Source organism: Nycticebus coucang, chromosome 20, assembly GCF_027406575.1.
Source record: "Nycticebus coucang isolate mNycCou1 chromosome 20, mNycCou1.pri, whole genome shotgun sequence".
Taxonomy (NCBI): domain Eukaryota; kingdom Metazoa; phylum Chordata; class Mammalia; order Primates; family Lorisidae; genus Nycticebus; species Nycticebus coucang.
In genome coordinates, this window is record NC_069799.1 from 38105890 (window position 1) to 38125932 (window position 20043).

General features: G+C 39.0%; 1 non-coding gene and 1 pseudogene across 1 annotated transcript; both read left to right on the top strand.

The window, feature by feature from the left end:
- Positions 1 to 355: 355 nt before the first annotated feature.
- Positions 356 to 1675, top strand: LOC128572851 (heterogeneous nuclear ribonucleoprotein H-like; annotated as a pseudogene).
- Positions 1676 to 18689: 17014 nt separating this feature from the next.
- LOC128573170 (U6 spliceosomal RNA) lies at positions 18690 to 18793 on the top strand. The gene has a single exon (XR_008376339.1). It is a non-coding gene; the product is annotated as a U6 spliceosomal RNA (small nuclear RNA).
- The last annotated feature ends 1250 nt before the right edge of the window (positions 18794 to 20043 follow it).

The window sequence follows — 20043 nt, forward strand, 5'->3', positions numbered from 1 at the left end:
AATTGCCCCATGTTCTTGCTAGCATTTTGTATTTTATTATCAATATTTTTAGTGTTAGCTGTTTTCATAGGCATGTCACAATATCATTCATATACACTTACATTTCCCTGATGCTGGTGAGTGTCTTCTCATGAACCTATTTGCCATCTGTACATCCTCTTGGATGATGTGTCTGTTCAAGTCTTCACCCATTAAAAAACACTCCTGTGATTTTTCTTCTCAGCCATGCTGTAGTTGTGAGTCTGGTCCTTTTCGACACCAGCACTCTTCTTCAACAATGATGTTGGGCACCAAAGGCAGAGAGGGATTCATGGTGAAAGTCTGGGGCTTTCCCTGATCTTGCTCAGCTGAAGAAGTGCAGTGGTTTTTTTCTGACTGCAAAATTCAAAATGAGGCTCAAGGTATTTGTTTCATCTACATGAGAGAAGGCAGACCCAGTGGCAAGGCTTTTGTTGAACTCGAACCAGAAGATGAAGTCAAATTGGCCCTGAAAAAAGACAGAGAAACTATGGGACACAGATATGTTGAAGTATTCAAGTCAGACAACATTGAAATGGATTGGATGTTTAAGCATACTGGTCCAAATAGTCCTGACACGGCCAATGATGGCTTTGTGCGGCTTAGAGGACTCGCCCTTGGATGTAGCAAGGAAGAAATTGTTCAGTTCTTTCAGGGTTGGAAATTGTGCCAAATGGGATAACATTGCCGGTGGACTTCCAGGGGAGGTGTATGGGGGAGGCCTTCATGCAGTTTGCTTCACAGGAAATAGCTGAAAAGGCTCTAAAGAAACACAAGGAAAGAATAGGGCATAGGTATATCGAAATCTTTAAGAGCAGTTGAGCCGAAGCTAGAACCCACTATGATCCACCACGAAAGCTTATGGCCATGCAGCGGCTAGGTCCCTATGACAGACCTGGGGCTGGCAGAGGGTATAACAGCATTGGCCGAGGAGCTGGCTTTGAGAAGATGAGGCATGGTGCTTAGGGTGGAGGCTATGGAGGCTATGATGATTATAATGGCTATAATGATGGCTATGGATTTGGGTCAGATAGATTTGGAAGAGACCTCAAATACTGTTTTTCAGGAATGTCTAATCACAGATATGGGGATGGTGGCTCTACTTTCCAGAGCACAACAAGACATTGTGTACACATGCGTGGCTACTGAGAATGACATTTATAACTTTTTTTCACCTCTCAACCCTGTGAGAGTACACATTGAAATAGTCCTGAAGGCTGAGTAACTGGTGAAGCAGATGTCAAGTTTGCAACTCATGAAGATGCCATGGCAGCTATGTCAAAAGACAAAGCAAATATGCAACACAGATATGTAGAACACTTCTTGAATTCTACAGCAGGAGCAAGCGGTGGTGCTCACAAACAGATATGTAGAACTCTTCTTGAATTCTACAGCAGGAGCAAGTGGTGGTGCTTATGGTAGCCAAATGATGGGAGGCATGGGCTTGTCAAACAAGTCCAGTTATGGTGGTCCAGCCAGTCAGCAGCTGAGTGGTGGTTATGGAGGTGGCTATGGTAGCCAGAGCAGTATGAGTGGATATGACCAAGTTTTACAGGAAAACTCCAGTGATTTTCAATCAAACATTGCATTGGTAGCCAAGGAGCAGTGAACAGCAGCTACTATAGTAGTGGAAGCTGAGCATCTATGGGCGTGAACGGAATGGAGGGATGTATGAGTGGTGGAAGGGGGACGTAATTCATCCTGATCACTGACTCTTGGTCAACGTTTTTTAAAAGAAAAACAAAACTTTAACAGTTTCTTAGTGATTTATGCTTACTCTATAAGTGGAAATCAGGATTGTTTTAAAGACTTAAAGGTTCTGTACTTTTGAACCCAACACTCATCTAAGATGTAACAGCAAAGCTGAGTAAACTATAACTGTTAAACAAGTTCCAGCTTTTCTCTGATTAGTTATATTGTAGGATGTACTGAAGCAGTAAGCATATTTAGGTTAAAGCAGTTGAATTATGTTAAATGTTGCTCTAATACTACGTGACATTGAACACTGTTCAGATGCATGTTGAAAGACATGCTTTTTTTGTAAAACTCAATATAGGAGCTGTGTCTACAATTAAAAGTGAAACATTTTGGCATGTTTGTTAATTCTACTTTCATTTAATAACCCTGTAAGGCACGTAAGTTTAAGCTTTTTTTTTTTTAAGTTAATGGGGAAATTTTTGAGATGCAATACTAATACTTTAGGATTTTGGTCTTGGTGTTTGTAGGAAATTCTGAGGCCTTGATTTAAAACTTTCATTGTAGGGTGGTGCCTGTGGCTCAAAGGAGTAGGGTGCTGGGCCCATATGCCAGAGGTGATGAGTTCAAACCCAGCCCTGGTCAAAAACTGCAAAAAAACAAACAAACAAACAAAAAAAACCAACAACAACAAAACTTTCATTGTATTGTGATTTCCTTTTAGGTATATTGCACTAAGTGAAACTTGTCCAATAAATCTTCCTTTTAGAAACTGCAAAAACAAAACAAAAACAAAAACACCCCCCCCAAACCAAAATACTCTTGTTTTAAAATAACTACAGGTTCACAAAAAATAGTACATAAAGGTTCTGTGTGCCTTCATTCAGTTTCCCTCAGTGGTTATATTTTACATAATTGTAGAATACTGTCAAAACCAGGAAAGTGAGCTTGGCGTGATGTGTTTGTAGTTTTATGCATTTCATCATGTGTGTGGTTCCATGTAAAAGCACCATGATCAAGATGCAGAATGATTCTGTGACCACAAAGCTCTTCCTCACACTGCTCAGTACCTACCACCCAACTCCTCCTTCCTGTTGTAATTATTTGTTTTGTTGTTGTTTTGCTGTAGTGGTGTTTGTTTTGTTGTCTGTTGTGATTGTTTTGTTTGTTATAATAGTTACTTGTTTTGTTGTGGTAGTTTTTTGTTTCAGTAGTTATTAATTGTTGTTTGTAGTAGTAGTTGTTTTTTTTTTATTAAGGATGTTTTAAATATATATATATTTTATTATTAAATCATACCTGTGTACATTCATGTGATCATGGGGCACCATACATTGGTTTTATGGACCATTTGACATATTTTCATCATGCTGGTTAACATAGCCTTCCTGGCATTTTCTTAGTTATTGTGTTAATACATTTATATTCCACGTTTACTAAGTTTCACATGTCCCTTGTAAGATTCACCGTATGAGTAGTAGTTGTTTTTTTGTTGATTGTTTTTATTGTTTGTCATAATCGTTTTACTGTAGTTTTGTTGTTTCTTATAATTGTTTGTTTTGCTGTTCCTGTTGTACTTCTTTGTTTTCTTGCTATGGTTGTTGTTTTGTTGCTCTTTGTTGTATTTGTTTGTTTTGTTGTTTTCCTTTGTTGTAGTTACTTGCTGTTATAGTTGTTTGTGATTAGTTGTTTTGTTGTTGTCAGTCTCTGGAATCCATGTGTCTCTCTGATTAGGCACTCCAGGGCTGAGTTTGCTAGGCTGCTGCTTGCTCTAGTTTGTCATGTGGTAGGAGCTTGGACCCATCATAATGGGCCCCCTGACTTCACAGCCCTGCGGACCCTGCTCTTGTCATCTCACTGAAACCCCTGGGTGCTCAGCTGCATCTGGTGCAGATGTTGCCTTCCTATGCCTCAGTAGGTCCCACACCCTGGGTCTCCCCTGACTCCACTGCCCCTCAGCCTCCTTGGGCGTATCCACAGTTCTCTGATTTCTTGTGGCATATCCAAGGCCCCTGTCCATGGCCTCTGTCTGCCCTCACTCCCTCAAATGCTTCAACAAGGGGGTGAAAGTCTCCCTTAGTGCCAGCCTAACAACTCGCACTGAGGAACCACCCAGAGCCTTCTCCCTGGACCCCCTTACCCCTACCCACCTCAGCAAACATCACTCCTGGCTGCTGTCTTCCTTCCACACCCCACATGGCCTGTTGAGAAGCTTTTCAGCTGTCTCTCCCAGTATGGCCAGAATGCACCCCTCCATATCCTCACTGTGCAAAACCACACTGCTGGTCCCACCTGGTACCCACAGGAACTTTCAAATGAATCTTCCAGGGCCATGACAGCCCTGCTTGCCCAGTGCAGGACTTTGCCTGGCCAGTTTCCCTAGGGTCTCCCTGAAGGATTCTGTCCTAGCCACACTGGCTTCCCTGCTGTCCTGGGCACACTTCCCTTGGGGATTTGTCTGTCCCCTTCCTCACAGCTTGCAACTCACCTCCTGTAGGACTCAGCCCATATGCCACTGTCCCATTGAAGCTTGCTCAGACCAATTTAGTTAAAAAGAGCCTCCCCAATATGTCTTCCCTGATTTAATTTTTTTATTAAATCATAGCTGTGTACATTAATGCAATCATGGGGCACCATGCACTGGTTTTATATACAATTTGAAATATTTTCATCAAACTGGTTAACATAACCTTCCTGGCATTTTCTTTTCTTTTTTTTTTTTAATATTTTTATTGTCAGGGATTCATTGAGGGTACAAGAAACCAGGTTACACTAATTGCATTTGTTAGGTAAAGTCCCTCTTACAATCGTGTCTTGCCCCCCACCAAATCCTGGTATTTTCTTAGTTATTGTGTTAAGACATTTATATTCTACATTTAGTAAGTTTCATATGTATCCTTGTAAGATGCACCATAGGTGTGGTCCCACCAATTACCCTACCTTCACCCATCCTTCCCCCTCCCTTCCCTCTCGCCTTTCCCCATATTCTTAGGTTATGATTGGGTTATAGCTTCATATGAAAGCTATAAATTAGTTTCATAGTAGGGCTGAGTACATTGGATACTTTTTCTTCCATTCTTGAGATACTTTGCTAAGAAGAATATGTTCCAGCTCCATCCATGTAAACATGAAAGAGGTAAAGTCTCCATCTTTCTTTAAGGCTGCATAATATTCCATGGTGTACATATAACACAATTTATTAATCCATTCGTGGGTCGATGGGCACTTGGACTTCTTCCATGATTTAGCAATTAGGAATTGGGCTGCAATAAACATTCTGGTACAAATATCTTTGTTATAATGTGATTTTTGGTCTTCTGGATATATACCTAGTAGAGGAATTGTAGGATCGAATGGCAGGTCTATTTTTAGATCTCTAAGTGTTCTCCAAACATCTTTCCAAAAGGAACGTATTAGTTTGCATTCCCACCAGCAGTGTAGAAGTGTTCCCTTTTCTCCACATCCATGCCAACATCTCTGGTTTTGGGATTTTGTGATATGGGCTAATCTTACTGGAGTTAGATGATATCTCAAAGTAGTTTTGATTTGCATTTATCTGATGATTAAGGATGATGAGCATTATTTCATATGTCTGTAGGCCGGTGCCTGTCTTCTTCAGAGAAGTTTCTCTTCAAGTCCCTTGCCCTGATTTAATTTTTTTAAGCCCTTGTTACCACTTGAATTCATTCATTCCATCCATCCATTCATCCCTCCCTCCCTCCCTCCCTCCCTCCCTCCCTCCCTCCCTCCCTTCCTTCCTTCCTTCCTTCCTTCCTTCCTTCCCATTTATCAATCATCTATCCTCTATCATCCAACATATCCATAATTTATCTCTTTATTTGCTGTCTGTATCTGTCATCCAACTCTATTATCCATCAAATCTGTTTTTTCTTTATCTAGCTTCTATCTGTGTTTGTCTATTATCTATTGGTAGGCTTTCCACATATGTTATCTATCAGCTATCTTTTTATCTATCTACCTATCCCTGTATCATCTATATTTACCATCCATCTACCATCTTGCTCACTCTTTATCATCCACTGACATCTATCATCTATCTATATTATCTATCTAATTTATCTATCATCTATCTACATCTTTCATCCATCTATCATTACTCTATTACCTATCTATATCTATCATTCATCCTTATATATTATCTATCTATATTATCATCTATCTAATCTATCATTTGTCTATATTTCTCTATTATCTATCAACCCACTATCTCTAACATCTATCTATCATCTATATTTATGTTTATCTTTTATCTATCATCTATACCTATCTGTCCATCATCTATCATATTTCTATATCTATTTATCTAATCTATCATCTGTCTAATCTATCATTTATCTGCCATCTATCACTGATCAATATCTATCACCTACTTATCTATCAGCTATCTATTTATCTATCTAATCTATCATCTATTATCTATCTACCTATCACCTATCTACTTTCGATCTGCCTATCTACCTATCTTATATATAATCTGTCTCCCTCTAGTAGAATATAGGCTCTATGAGAACCAATTTTTGCCTCATTTTCTCACTTCTATATCCCAGGTACTTAGAACATAGACCTTCATTTTTAATAAATACATTAGAACCTCTATAGTTGACTACCTCTCTATAGTAACCACCTCCTTAAGTTGACCTAATTTTCATAAACCTAATTTTCATGCATGTATCAGTATGGTAGGCCTAGTTCCTTATGTTGACAACCTCCATGTGTTGACCAGTTTGTTACAGTCCCTTGGGTGGTCGACTTACAGAGGTTCTACTGTATTTATTAATTTAAGTGAATGAATCCATCTAAATGGGCACTGGCAAACAGAGCTTTCTGTACTGGTGGAAACATTTTGTATCTGTGCTGCTCATGAGTGTCACCCAGCCATGTGTAGATGTGCACCCAAATTGTGGCAAGTGCAATTGAGGAACTCAGTGCTAAAATTTAGTTAATTTTAATTAATTTCTCCTTAAATTTAAGTAGCCAAACATGGCTGGTGGCTATCGCCATGAATAGTACAATTTCTTGAGCATTTGGCAGAGAGCCTGGTGCATGAAGTGTCCCTGCTTTTCCTTTGGGAAGGTGAGCTCTGCTTTGAGACCCTCCTGTCTCCACAGTCTGGGCATGTGCAAGCTCAGCTTACTCTGGTCAGACTGGAAAACAAGTGGATAGTTTTATCTGTCTGAGTTGGGCCTCACATTGGCCTGGTTCAGGCTGGGTGCCATGATATGGATACCTATTCTTTCCAAAAACTCATGTTGAAACTTAACTCCCAATGTGGCAGGATTGAGAGATGGGGTCTTTAAAGAGTGATTGGATCATGAAAGCTGTGGTCTCGTAAAAGGATTAATCTATTCACAGATTAGTAGATTAAAGGGTTATCACAGAAGTGAGACTGGTGGCATTATAAGAAAAGGAAGAGAGACCTCAGCTAGCATATGAGCTCATTCAGCAACCTAGCCACATAGTGCCCTGCACCACCTCAGGATTCTGCAGAGTCCCCACCTGCAAGAAGGCTTTCAACAAATGTGGCCCTCAACTTTGGATTTCCTATCCTCCAGAACTGGAAGACATATATTTCATTTCTTTATTAATTACTCAGTTGTGAGTATTCTGTTATCAGCAACAGAAAAAGTACTGAAACATTGGACTTTACTGTTGCCCTTCACTGCCAAGAAGTAGGTGCTTAGCTGGGCCCTGGTCAACAAAGGGCCTCCCCTTCTGACCAAGTTCTGCTGAGTTTTGACTCTGAAAACATCAACCAGGGGAACAATTATGACATTGAAAAAATAGACACTAATTCCACAAGCTCTAGAGTCTTGCTCTCTCTCCTAGGCAGTACCATATCATAAGAATCCCAGAATGTTAGCCCTCATGTCTGTCATCACTTCTTACTGATGGGCAGACTGAGGCCTAGAGAAGAGAAGCTACAGACTTCCCTACAGATGTAGCACACAGTGTATGGCCCTGGATTGGATGCCCCTGAAACTCCATTCCCTCCGTCCCACCTTGTCAGTCTGTCTCTCTCCCTCTGCACATCTCTCTGATTGATTCCATCTTTTATCTCCATGTCCTTTCCTCCTTCCCTCTCTCTTGGGGATTTCCCTCTTTCCCATGTACCCATTCTGGCCCTTCCCAGAGAAGACAGAAGAACACCATAAGGGGACTCTCACCTTGAGTTTATGCATAGGTGCATGCTGTGGGTTCTTCCGTCTTACCTGGTCCTCCTCCACCTCCTCCCCTCCAGGATGACTCTGCCTCTGCAAGGCTGTCAGGCAGAGAGGGTAGGAGAGAGCCACTGGAGGGTGGCAGAATCTCATTCCTCAAGGAGTGCTTATTGATCAAGTCCTGGGGGTGCTGTTGCCACATGCTGAACTCTGCTGCTGCTTGTGGGTAGATGTATTCTTCCTTCCCAGAATACCTTCCTAGGATGAATTCCTAACAAGTGGGGAGGTTAATGCAAAGGTGGCATGCACAATGAAAATTTTGCTACATATCATTAATTTTTTTTGATGACTATTTGGTTTTGGACAGTGTTTCAGCACTTCATCTTTATCCAACCAAAGGGGTGTGAGGTGACATCTCATTGTCCTTTTGATTTGTATTTCCTTCCCTGACAATTAATAGTATTGAGCATCTTTTTATATATCTCTTGGCTATTTGTATGTCTTCTTTTGAGAAATGTCTATTTATTTGTATGTCTTCTTTTGAGAAATGTCTATTTAAGTCCTTTGCCCATTTTAAAATTGGGGTGTTTGGGGTTTTGTTGTTGATGATAAGTTGTAAGAGGTTTTATTACTATTTTTGTATACTCTAGATATTAACCCCTTATCAGATACATGTTTTGCAAATTTTCTCTCCCATTCTGTAAGTTTTCTGCTTACTCTGTTGTTTCTTTGGCTGTACAAAAATTTTTAAGTTTGATATAGTGCCATTTGTCTATTGTTGCCTTTGTTACCTATGCTTTTGTTGTCATATCTAAGAAACCATTGCAAAATTCAATGTCAAGAAGCTTTTCCTTGGTTTCCTTCTATGAGTTTTATGGTTTCAGTTTAGGTCTTTTGAGTTATTTTTGCATGTGGTATAAAGTAAGGGCCCATCTTCATTCTTTAGCATGTGACTATCCAGTTTTCCCAACACTATTTGTTGAAGAGACTATCCTTTCTCCATTGTGTAGTCTTAGAACTCTTGTCAAAAATCATTTGACCACATCCACAAGAGTTTACTTCTGTGCTCTCTATTCTTTTCCATTGTTCTATACCAGTACCATACTGTAGAGTTTTTCAACTCCTCTGTTTTCTTACTGACATTCTTTCTGGTTTTTATATTTATTATTGAAATGGGATATTAAATAATCCCCAACTATTATTGTAGAACTGTCTGTTTCTCCCTTCAATGCCGTCAGTGTTTGCTTTATATATTTTGGGGCTCTATTAGATGTGTATATGTTTACAGTTGTTATATTTTTGTACTGTATCAAAACTTTTCTCAATATATATTATTATTCTTTGTCTTTTGTAAAGTCTACATTTCTGACAATACCATAGGCATCTTGGCTCTTTTTGGTTTCCATTTAAATGGAACATCATTTTACATTCTTTTATTTTCAACTTCTTTGCATTCTTCTATCTAAAGTGAGTCTCTTGTAAACTGCATACAGATTGATCTTGTCTTTTTTTTTTTTTTTCCTGTAGAGAGAGTTTTACTTTGTCACCCTCGGTAGAGTGCTAAAGGGTCACAGCTCGCAGCAACCTTCAACTCTTGGGCTTAAGTGATTCTCTTGCCTTAGCCACTGAGTAGCTGGGACTACAGGTGCCCGCCACAAGGCCCGGCTAGATCTTGTCTTTTAAGATTCAATGTGACGATCTCTGCCTTTTTCAGAGCAGAGTTTAGTTCATTTACATTTAACGAAATTACTGATAAAAAGGATTAACTTTCACTATTTATCATTTTTATACATCATATGCTTTTTATTCCTCAACTACTACTTTTTTTGTATTTAGTTCATTTTTGTAGTGTACAATTTTAATTTCCTTCTTTCCATTTCTGTATATTTTTAAGTTATTTTCTTAGTGGCTACCTTGGGGTAACCTTGGTTACCTATGACAATCAGTTTGAATAATACCAACTTAGTTTAAACAGTATACAAACAATCTGCTTCTATACATCTCTGTCCTTCCCCATTTATGTTATTTGTCACAGATTACATCTTTACATGTTGTATGCCTATTCAACTACATATATACTTTTTAATGTACATTTCTATTATAAAGGAAAAATAAAGAAGTAACAAACCATACCAAAAGTACATTCACATTAGCCTATATATTTAGCTATGTAATTACCTTTATCAAAGTTCTTAATTTTTTCTTATGGCTTTGAGATATTGTCAAATTTTTCTTTTCAGTCTGACTCCCTTTGGTGTGTTTTGTAGAAAAGCTCTTCTGGTAATGAACTTTCTCAGCTTCTGTTTTTCTAAAAATATCTTTTTTAAATTTAATTTAATTTTTATTTTTATTTATTTTCTTTTTTTATTAAGTCTTTTGTACATAGATTATAAATACATTAATGCCCATTTCAGTGTGTTGATTATTTGTACAAATTGGAGTGCTTACATCATACTAATCAGCATAGCTTTCATCTCATGTACCCAATTATAGCATCAGGACCTTTGTGTTCTACACATGATAGAACCAACTTGTACTTGCAATGTGCTCCATAGTTGTGGTCCCCCTCCTATCCCATACTATCTCTTCCATCCCCTCCCCAGCCCTCACCCTCCCCTTCCCTCTTTCATAATAGACTAAAGTTGTGTTTCATTTTTCATATGCAAGTGTGAGTTATTATAAATTGGTTTCACAGTAGTACTGACTACATTGGATACTTTTTTCCCCATTCCTGAGATACTTTACTAAGAAGAATATTTTCCAGCTCCATCCATGTAAACATAAAGGAGGTAAAGTCTCCATTTTTTTTTACTGCTGCATAATATTCCATGGTATACATATACCACAATTTATCAATCCATTCATGGGTCGATGGGCACTGGGGCTTCTTCCATGACTAAATATCTCAATTTCTCTTTCATTTCTAAAGGATAGTTTTGCTAAATATGAACTTCTTGGTTGGCAGTATTTTTCTTTTAAGATTTAAATATGTTATCTTGCTGCCTTCTGGATTCATTTGCTATCTAATGAGAAATCGAATAATCTTATTGAGGATCTCTTGTGTATGGCAGGATGTTTCTTTCTTGCTGCTTTCAAAATTTTCTCTTTCTGTCTTTTGACACTTTGTGTGTATTGGTGTGGGTGTCTTTAATTTTCTCTGTCTTAGGGTTCTGCGAAATTAGTTATGACAGTTTCTGTTTATTTTTGGATTTTTCTATGAGAGGACAAGAGCTTGACAATGCCTACCTTAGTACTTTGCTAAAATTTGGGGGGGAAATTCAGTCTATTTTTCTTCAAATCTTTCATTCCCCCTCCTGTTTGGGGACTATAGTTATACATATGCTAAAATGCTTGAAATTGTTTCATTGCTCACTGAATCTCTGTTCCTTTTTGTACTTTCTCTTTTTTTCTCTATGTGTTTAATTTTTTTTTTTCTTGTGGTTTTTGGCCGGGGCTGGGTTTGAACCCGCCACCTCCGGCATATGGGATCGGCGCCCTATTCCTTGAGCCACAGGCACCGCCCTATGTGTTTAATTTTTTATAGTTTCTATTGCTTTTTATTTATTTTCTTTTGACAGAGTCTCACTTTGTTGCCCTTGGTAGAGTTCCGTGGCATCATAGCCCACAGCAACCTCTAACTCTTGGGCTTAAGTGAGTCTCTTGCCTCAGCCTCCCAAGTAGCTGGGACTGTAGGCATCTGCCACAATACCTGGCTATTTTGTAGTTGTTGTTGTTGCAGTTGTCATTGTTGTTTTGCACACTGGGACAGGGTTCAAATCTTCCTGCCTTGGTGTAAGTAGCCAGTGCCCTACCCACTGAGCTACGGGCACCACCCTGTAGTTTCTATTGCTATCTTCCAATTAATTAATCTTTTCTTCTGTAGTGTCTAATCCCATCCAATGCATTGTTTTATTTCAATTTTTTATCTCTATAATGTCCATTTGGGTTTTTAAAAATATTTTTTATGTCTCTCCTTCACATGCTCTTTCTTTCTCTACCTTTTTGATCATATGGGGTATAATTATGATAGTTAATTCAATGATTTTATCTACTAATATTATCATTTCTGGATGTATTTGTATTGATTGATTTTTCTCCCCATAATGGCTTGCAGTTTTCTTCTGCCTTGCATGGCTGGTTATATTTGATTTGACATCTGGTGCTGTGAATTTTTACCTTGTTGAGTGCCAGATTTTGTTGCCATTATTTCTTTAAATGTTTTTGAGCTTTGTTTTGAGATGTGGGTTCACCCTTTCAAGGATCACTTTGAAGTGTTGTTAAGTAAGAACAGAGTGACCCATAGTCAAGGGCCCACATGGCTACCTCTGTGTCCTTCTAGTTTCCTTCCCAAATGCCCTATGTATTGTGAGATTTTCCAATGTGGAAGTTAGCGATCTAATCCAAGTCCTGTGTGATGTACTGTGATTTTTTTCCTCCTGTTCATTTCTGGTGGCTCTTTACCCAGTCTTAGGTAGTTTTCTCACACATTCTCACTGATTAGTACTGAGTTAAAAATGGGGAGGATGATCTACAGATCTCTGGAGACCTCTCCCTTCTCTTTGACCTTCTGCCCTGTGAACTTCAGCCAGCTTGGCCTCTGTATTAGTTTGCTCAGGCTGTCATAACAAAATATCACAGGCTGGGGGGCTTAAACAACATTTAGTTTCTCATAGTTCTGAAGGCCAGAATATGAGATCAAGGTGTTGGCAGGGTTGGTTTCTTCTGAGGCCTCCCCTCTTGGCTTATAGATGGCCACTTTCTTGCTGTGTCCCCACATGGCCTTTCCTCTGTGCTCAGGCATCCTCCATGTCTCTGTGTGTCCAAATTTCCTCTTTTTATAAGGAAGAGGAGGAATTTGGCCTCACCTTCATGGCCCCACTTTAACTTAATCACCTCCATACAGACCCTTATCTCCAAATACAGTCACATTTTGAGATCCTAGGGGTTAGGGCATCAACACAGGAATTTTGAGGCATGGTAAAGAGTCACAGCTCAGCCCAGAACAGCCTCTTGCACACTAGTTCTCTCTCCTCAGGGATCCTGCTGGACTCTCCCAGGGTTCACTTCACTTTTTTCCCTCTCAGGGATCTCTGTACTATGCTGTCTATTGTCTAGTGCTGAAAAATGTTGTTCCATAAATTTTGTCTAGTTTTTGTTTTTAGTCATTTTGAAAGGGAATAGATCTGGTCCCTGTTACTTTATCTTGGGTGGAAGTAGACATTTCCCAACATAGATGTTTAACCTATCTTCTGGCTTCCACTCCATCCTCATTGCAGCCTTGGATATACTTGGCATTTTCCTAGGATGCTGCCCAGAGACAATGCCATCCCTCTGGTCTGAGCTTTCTCTGCCCTGCCAAATCACCTTATCTATCTGTTTTCCTTCCTTCAAAAATTTGTTGTAATCTCTTGTGAGCCTCTCCTGGACAACTTGGCCCCTTGGGCCCTATATGTTTTTTGAATTCATTTATGATTATTTTAGTGAGATCTTGGGAGGAAGAAGAAATTCAAGTGTGGGTCAAACTGCTCTCTTTCACCAGATATATTTCCTTATGTCTTTAAACAGTTAAATTTTCTTGGAGACATTATTTGAAAACAGATGTCCTCTTGGAGGACATTTATAATGCTTGTAACTTTTTTACTATTATAAATAATGCTTTGATCACTGTCCTTGTCCAGAATGTTTTGTGCATCTCTGTTACTTTTCTAGCATAAATGCTTAGAGACTGGGTCAAAGCTTTGACAAAGTTAAAATGTCTGTAGTATATGGCCAGATGGCCACACACACAAAAAAAATCTGTATTTTTCTACCAGCTACCAAAGTTTTCTTATGCTTACAAAGGGCTCTCTTATTCTGCAATAAATGAAAAGTTCTCCTATATTTTAATGACTTCAAAGTCTCTTTAATCCATCTGAAAGTTATTTATGGAGTAAGCTAGAGCATGGTTCTATTTTTCTCTTTGAAACAGTTAATTTGTTCTCTTCAAAATGGTTTACCATTGGCACATCTCCGCTGAACATTTCCCCTCTTCACATGGGACTAGTGGCTAGCTCCGGGTAATTGGGAGGGAGACACATGACAAGTTTAATACTGGCTTCTGTGCCTGAGGTCCCACCTGACTGGGGAGAGGACTCCCTAAAAGGACTGTTCTACCAAAGCTCTGGAATTAACAACAGTTTTATCCTGATGGCCTTACTGGAATAATATTGCTACTGACACCAGCACCATTCGTGAGCTAACTAACTCTAGAATGGCACCCTTGTCTGCTGCACAGCTGACTTACACCTGAGGATGCAGCTATCACCATACTCCAGAGGTATCTATCAGTCAGAGTTTGATGAGAGAAGTAAAGTGCTTGGAAATATATACATACCTACAGAGATGTGACCTCACGACATTTGGAACCTGGTTACACTGTCTTTAAGAAGCTATTCATTTAGAAGTCTATAGTGTGGGAAGGTGGGGATGGAAGATGGGTGTGAGGCTCCCATGAGGCCAAGATTTAGCGCAGGAAGGTAAACCAGGGAGAGGTTGTACTATTGCCCTTTAGACTGCATTGAACACCCCTATCTGGCCAGGGGTGGAGGAGCTGATGCAAAAGATCCAACAGGAGTTAGGGAGCTATAGACCTAGCTAGCTTTTGTCTCACACTGACTGCAAGATAGGCTACACCTCCTATATACCATCTGCTTAGGCATAATGATATAGGGCACTCCTCCACCCAAAAGTGAGGCAAAACATTCCTGGGGTCTGGCATGTGCAGTTTTAGCTCAGTGAGTTGATGCAGTTTGGCAATCAGGGCTCAGAGGTGTTAAGGGGCCACTCCCCAAATGCTTGGTGCGCTCCAGTCTGGCCTCTAAGCACAGAGACCTCATCTTCTATGTGGTCAGAGAGAGGGTATACTCTGTGTTATTTCAATTATTTTAAAATCATTGAGGTATTTAGTGTGCTCTATCTTGGTAAATGTTCCATGGGCAATCAAGATACATTCTTCTGTATTTGGGTGAAATATGGTATAGATGTCAAACAGATCCTTTTGGTCAATGATATGATTGATCTCTCCTATATCCATGCCGATTGTCTATGGAGTAGTTCTATCAACTGCTGACAGAAAGATTCTGAGGTCTTTAATTATAATTGTGGATTTGTTTATCTCTCCTTTCAGCACTATCACTTTTGTTTCATAGATTTTGATGCTCTGTTGTTTGCACAAATGTACAAATTTGAAAGTTAAAATGAAAATACAACATACCAGCCAGGAGCAGTGGCTCACGCCTGTAATCCCAGCACTTTGAGAGGGCGAGGTGGGAGGATCGCCTGAGCTCACAAGTTTGAGACCAGCCTGAGATAGAGTGAGACCCCATCTCTAAAAATAGCTGGACGTTGTGGCAGGCATCTGTGGTCCCAGCTACTCGGGAGGCTGAGGTAAGAGAATTGCTTGAGCCCAAGAGTTAGAGGTTGCTGTGAGCTATGACACCAGGGCACTCTATCAGGGGTGACAAAGTGAGACTCTGTCTCAAAAAAAAAAAAAAAGAAGAAAGAAAGAAACGAAAATACAACATATCAGAATGTGTGGGTTGCAGCTGAAGCAGTGCTGAGAGGGACAATAAATGCCAGAAAAGAAGAAAAATTACAAATAAATATTCTACATTCCCATCACAAGAAACTATTAGAAAAAAAACAAAATAAAGCCAAAGCAAGAAGATCATAGAAAAATAACAAGGAAAAAAGAAATCAATGAGGTAAAAACAGGAAAACAATAGAGAAAATCAATGAAACAAAAAATTGGCTTTTCAAAATAAAACAGTGATATTTATAAGCAAGAATGAGAAAGACAAAGAGAGAGAAGACACAAGTTACCAATGTTATGAATGAAACTGGAGATATTACAATAGGTCTTGTGACATTAAAAGATAACAAGGTTATACCAAGAATGACTTTCATAAATTCATCAACTTAGGAGAAATAGATCAATTCTTCAAACTACAAACTATCAAAACCCAACCAAGATTAAAAGGACAACTTGAAGAGTCCTATAACCAATTTTTAAAAATTGTTGCAAATAAAAATTCAATCCTTCAAATCTTCATGGCTAGATGGTTTCACTGGACACTTATACCACACATTTGAAGAAGAAATAACACCAATTTTATACAATTTCTCCAAGAAAATAAAAGATATGGGAATCAATATCCACTTATTTCATGAGGCTAGTTAACACCCCAATACCAAAACCAAAATCCAAAAAAAAAAAAAGAAAAGAAGAGACTAATATCCCTTATAAACTTAGAAGCAAAGCCATCAACAAAATATTAGAAAATTGAGCCCATCAATATAAAACAAGAATTATATGCCATGACCACATCATTCATTGCAGGTATGCAAGGCTGAGCCAACATTTGAAAGTCAATAAATGTAATCCATCATATCAACATGATAATGGAGAAAAAGCATACAATCTCATTAACTAATGCAGAAAAGCATTTGGAAAAATCCAACACCCATTCATGACAAAAACTCCCAGGAAACTAGGAAGAGAGGTGGACTTCCTCAATTGATAAAAACCATTTTAAAAATCCCTACAGCTAGCGTCATACTGTTTTTTTATTAAGTCATTTGTACATAGATCATGAATGCATTTATGCCATTATGGGATTTAATGTGTTGATTATTTGTACAAATGGAGTGCTTGCTTACATCCTACTAATCAACATAGCCTTCACTTCATTTACCCAATTACACTGTTAAGACATTTGTGTTCTACACCTGATAGATCCAACTTGTACTTGGAATGTGCTAGATAGGTGTGGTTCCCCTACTAACCCTCCCTCTATTTACTCACTCCCCTCCCTTACCTCCTCCCTTACTCCATTCCTTCCCCCCTCCCTCCCCTTCCCTCCTTCATCCTAGGTTATAGTTGTGTTTCATTTTTCATATAAAAGCACTTTTTTTTTTTTTGCAGTTTTTGGCTGGGGCTGGGTTTGAAACCCTCTACCTCTGGTATATGGGGTTGGTGCCCTACTCCTTGAGCCACAGGCGCCACCCTTAGTATCATACTTAATGGTGAACGAGAAACGCTTTCCCCATAAGATCAAGGACAAGGCAAGGATGTCAGCTGTCATTACTGTTATTTGACATAGTACTGGAGTTCTAGCCAGTGTAATAAGACAAGAAAAGGAAACAAAAGGCATACAGGTAGGAAAGGAAAAAATAAAACTGTCCTAAATGGCAGATAACATGATTATCTATATAGGAAATCCCAGTAGATCTGTAAAAAATTCTTCTAGAACTAATAGATGAATTCTGCAAGGCTGCAGGGTACAAGATCAGCACACAGAAATCAATCCCCAAATCAGTTGCATTTCTATGGACTTGCAACAAACAAAGGGAAACTAAAATAAGTGTAAAACACAACACTATTTGTAACCACTCCAAAGAAAATGAAATACTCAGCTATAAACTTAACAAAACATGTATAGGATATGTGGGTTGAAATTGAAAAATGATGATGAAAGAAGTAAAATAAAACCTAAGTATACAGAGACATTAGAAGACTCAAAATAGCAAAAATGCCAAGTGCTACCAAATTAATCTATAGGCTTAATGTAATTCCTATCAAAATCTCAGCCAATTTGTTTGTAGGCATAGACAAGCTTATTCTAAAATGTATGGATAAAGCACAGATTTCAGACTACCTAAAGTAATCTTGAAAAAAAGAACAAAGTAGAAAGAATCACTCTACCTGATGGTAAGACTTCCTATAGCATAAGTCTACAGAAATAAAGGCAGTGTGGTATGAGCTGAGGGACAGACATATAGATTAACGGGATAGAAAAGAGAACCCAGAAATATTTCTACCCAAATATGCACAACTGATTCTTTTTTATAAAGATACAAAAGCTATTTAGTAGAGGAAGAACAGTCCTTTCAACAAATGGTGCCAGGGCAACTGTACAAACACAGGCAAAAATGAAAACAAAAACAAAAACCTTGAGATCCTTTCTTTCTTTCTCTCTTTCTCTCTCTCTCTCTCTCTCTCTCTCTCTCTCTCTCTCTCTCTCTCTCTCTCTTTCTTTCTTTCTTTTTTTGTAGAGACAGAGTCTCACTTTATTGCCCTCGGTAGAGTGCCATGGCATCACACAACTCACAGCAACCTCTAACTCCTGGGCCTAGGCGATTCTCTTGCCTCAACCTCTGGAGTAGCTGGGACTGCAGGTGCACAACGCCTGGCTTTTTTTTTTTTTGTTGTTGTTGTTGTTGTTGCAGTTTGGCCAGGGCCATGTTTGAACCCACCACCCTCAGTATATGGGGCTGGCGCCCTCACCCACTGAACCACAAGTGCCTCCGAAACCTACATTTCATACCTTATACAAAAAATTACTTAAAATGAATCAGACTTAAATGTAAACTGTAAGACTATAAACCTGTTATAAAATAAGAGAAAATCTTCAGTATCTTTGTCTTGATAAAAAGTTCTTAAACTTGATACCAAAAACATGTTACATAAAAGGAAATAGAGACAACAGAACTTCATCAAATGGAAAGGTTTTTCTCTGCAGAAGTCCATGTTAAGAGGAAAAAAAGACAAGCGACAGACTGGGAGGGGATATTTGCAAAGGACTTATACCTAAAATATATAAAGAGCTTTTGAAACTTGGCATTAAAAAATCCAATTAGAGGGCAGCACCTGTGGCTCAAGGAGTAGGGCGCTAGCCCCATATACTGGAGGTGGTGGGTTCAAACCCGGCCCCAGCCAAAAACTACAAAAAAAAAAAAAATCCAATTAGAAAATGGGCAGTGCTCGCTTTGGCAGCACATATACTAAAATTGGAACCATGCAGAGATTAGCATGGCCTCTGAGCAAGGATGACACGCAAATTCATGAAGCATTCCATATTTTTGGGAGGGTAATCGGTGGGACCTCACCACTGTGTATATTGCAAGCGTACTTGTGAAATATATTAAAATAGAGTAAAAATGTCTAAACAACAATTGAATAAGTGAGGTGAATAATATGTTAACAAGTTTGATGTGAACATTCTAGATTGTATATAGAGTCAGCGCATTGTACCTCATAATTGCAGTAATGTACAGTTATGATCTAATAAAAAATATAGAAAGTGGGTAGAAGACAAATAGACATTTCACTAAAGAGGATGGCAAATAAAAATCATTAGTGTTCAACATCATTAGCCATTAGGGAAATGCAAATTAAAATCACAATGACCCATCACTGCACACCTATCAGAATGCCTAAAATTAAAAACAAACACACAAAAAACCAGTGACAACCCCAAACACCGATGAGGATACAGAGAAACTGGATCTCTCATTCATTGCTGGTAGGGATATAAAATATGCCTAATGGCACAGACTCTCTAAAAAGCAGCTTGCAGTTTTTTCCAAAATGAGACATGAATTACCATACAACTCAGCCTTTGCTTCCTGAGCATTTATCCCAGAGAAAAACTTAAGTTCACACAAAGCCTGGATATCGATGGTTACAACAGTTTCTAGTTTGTAATAACTAGAAACTGGAAACATCCCAGATGTACATCAGCAGGTGAACAAGCATATTGGTACATCCATAGAGTGGAATACTACACACAGTAATGAAAAGTCCTCAACTATCCATACAGGCAACAATTTGAATGGATCTCGTGGGAATTCTGCTGAGTGAAAAAGCAAATCTCAAAATGTTACCTACTGTATGATACTACATAGATAGATAGCATTCCTGAAATGACAAAAGGAGAGAGAGAGAGAGATTAGCAGATTCCTAGGGTTGGGCTGTAGCTATGAAATGGCAGCATCAGGGACCATGTGCTCATGGACATGTTCAGTATCTCAATCTTGGTGGTGGACACATGAAAAAATTGTACAGAACTAAACACACACACACAGAGATACACAAAGGAGTGTGTATAGCAATGCTGTGGCTCAAAGGAGTAGGGCGCTGGTCCCATATGCCGGAGGTGGTGGGTTCAAACGCAGCCCCGGCCAAAAACTGCAAAATACAAAAAACAATGCTGATCAAGCCTATCCATGCCCACTTCCCGGCACTTATTTTGTCCTAGAGTTTTGGACGATGTTACCACTGAAGGATACCAAGTGTCTTCTGCACTACTTCAATGCAAGCCACAGCATGCAT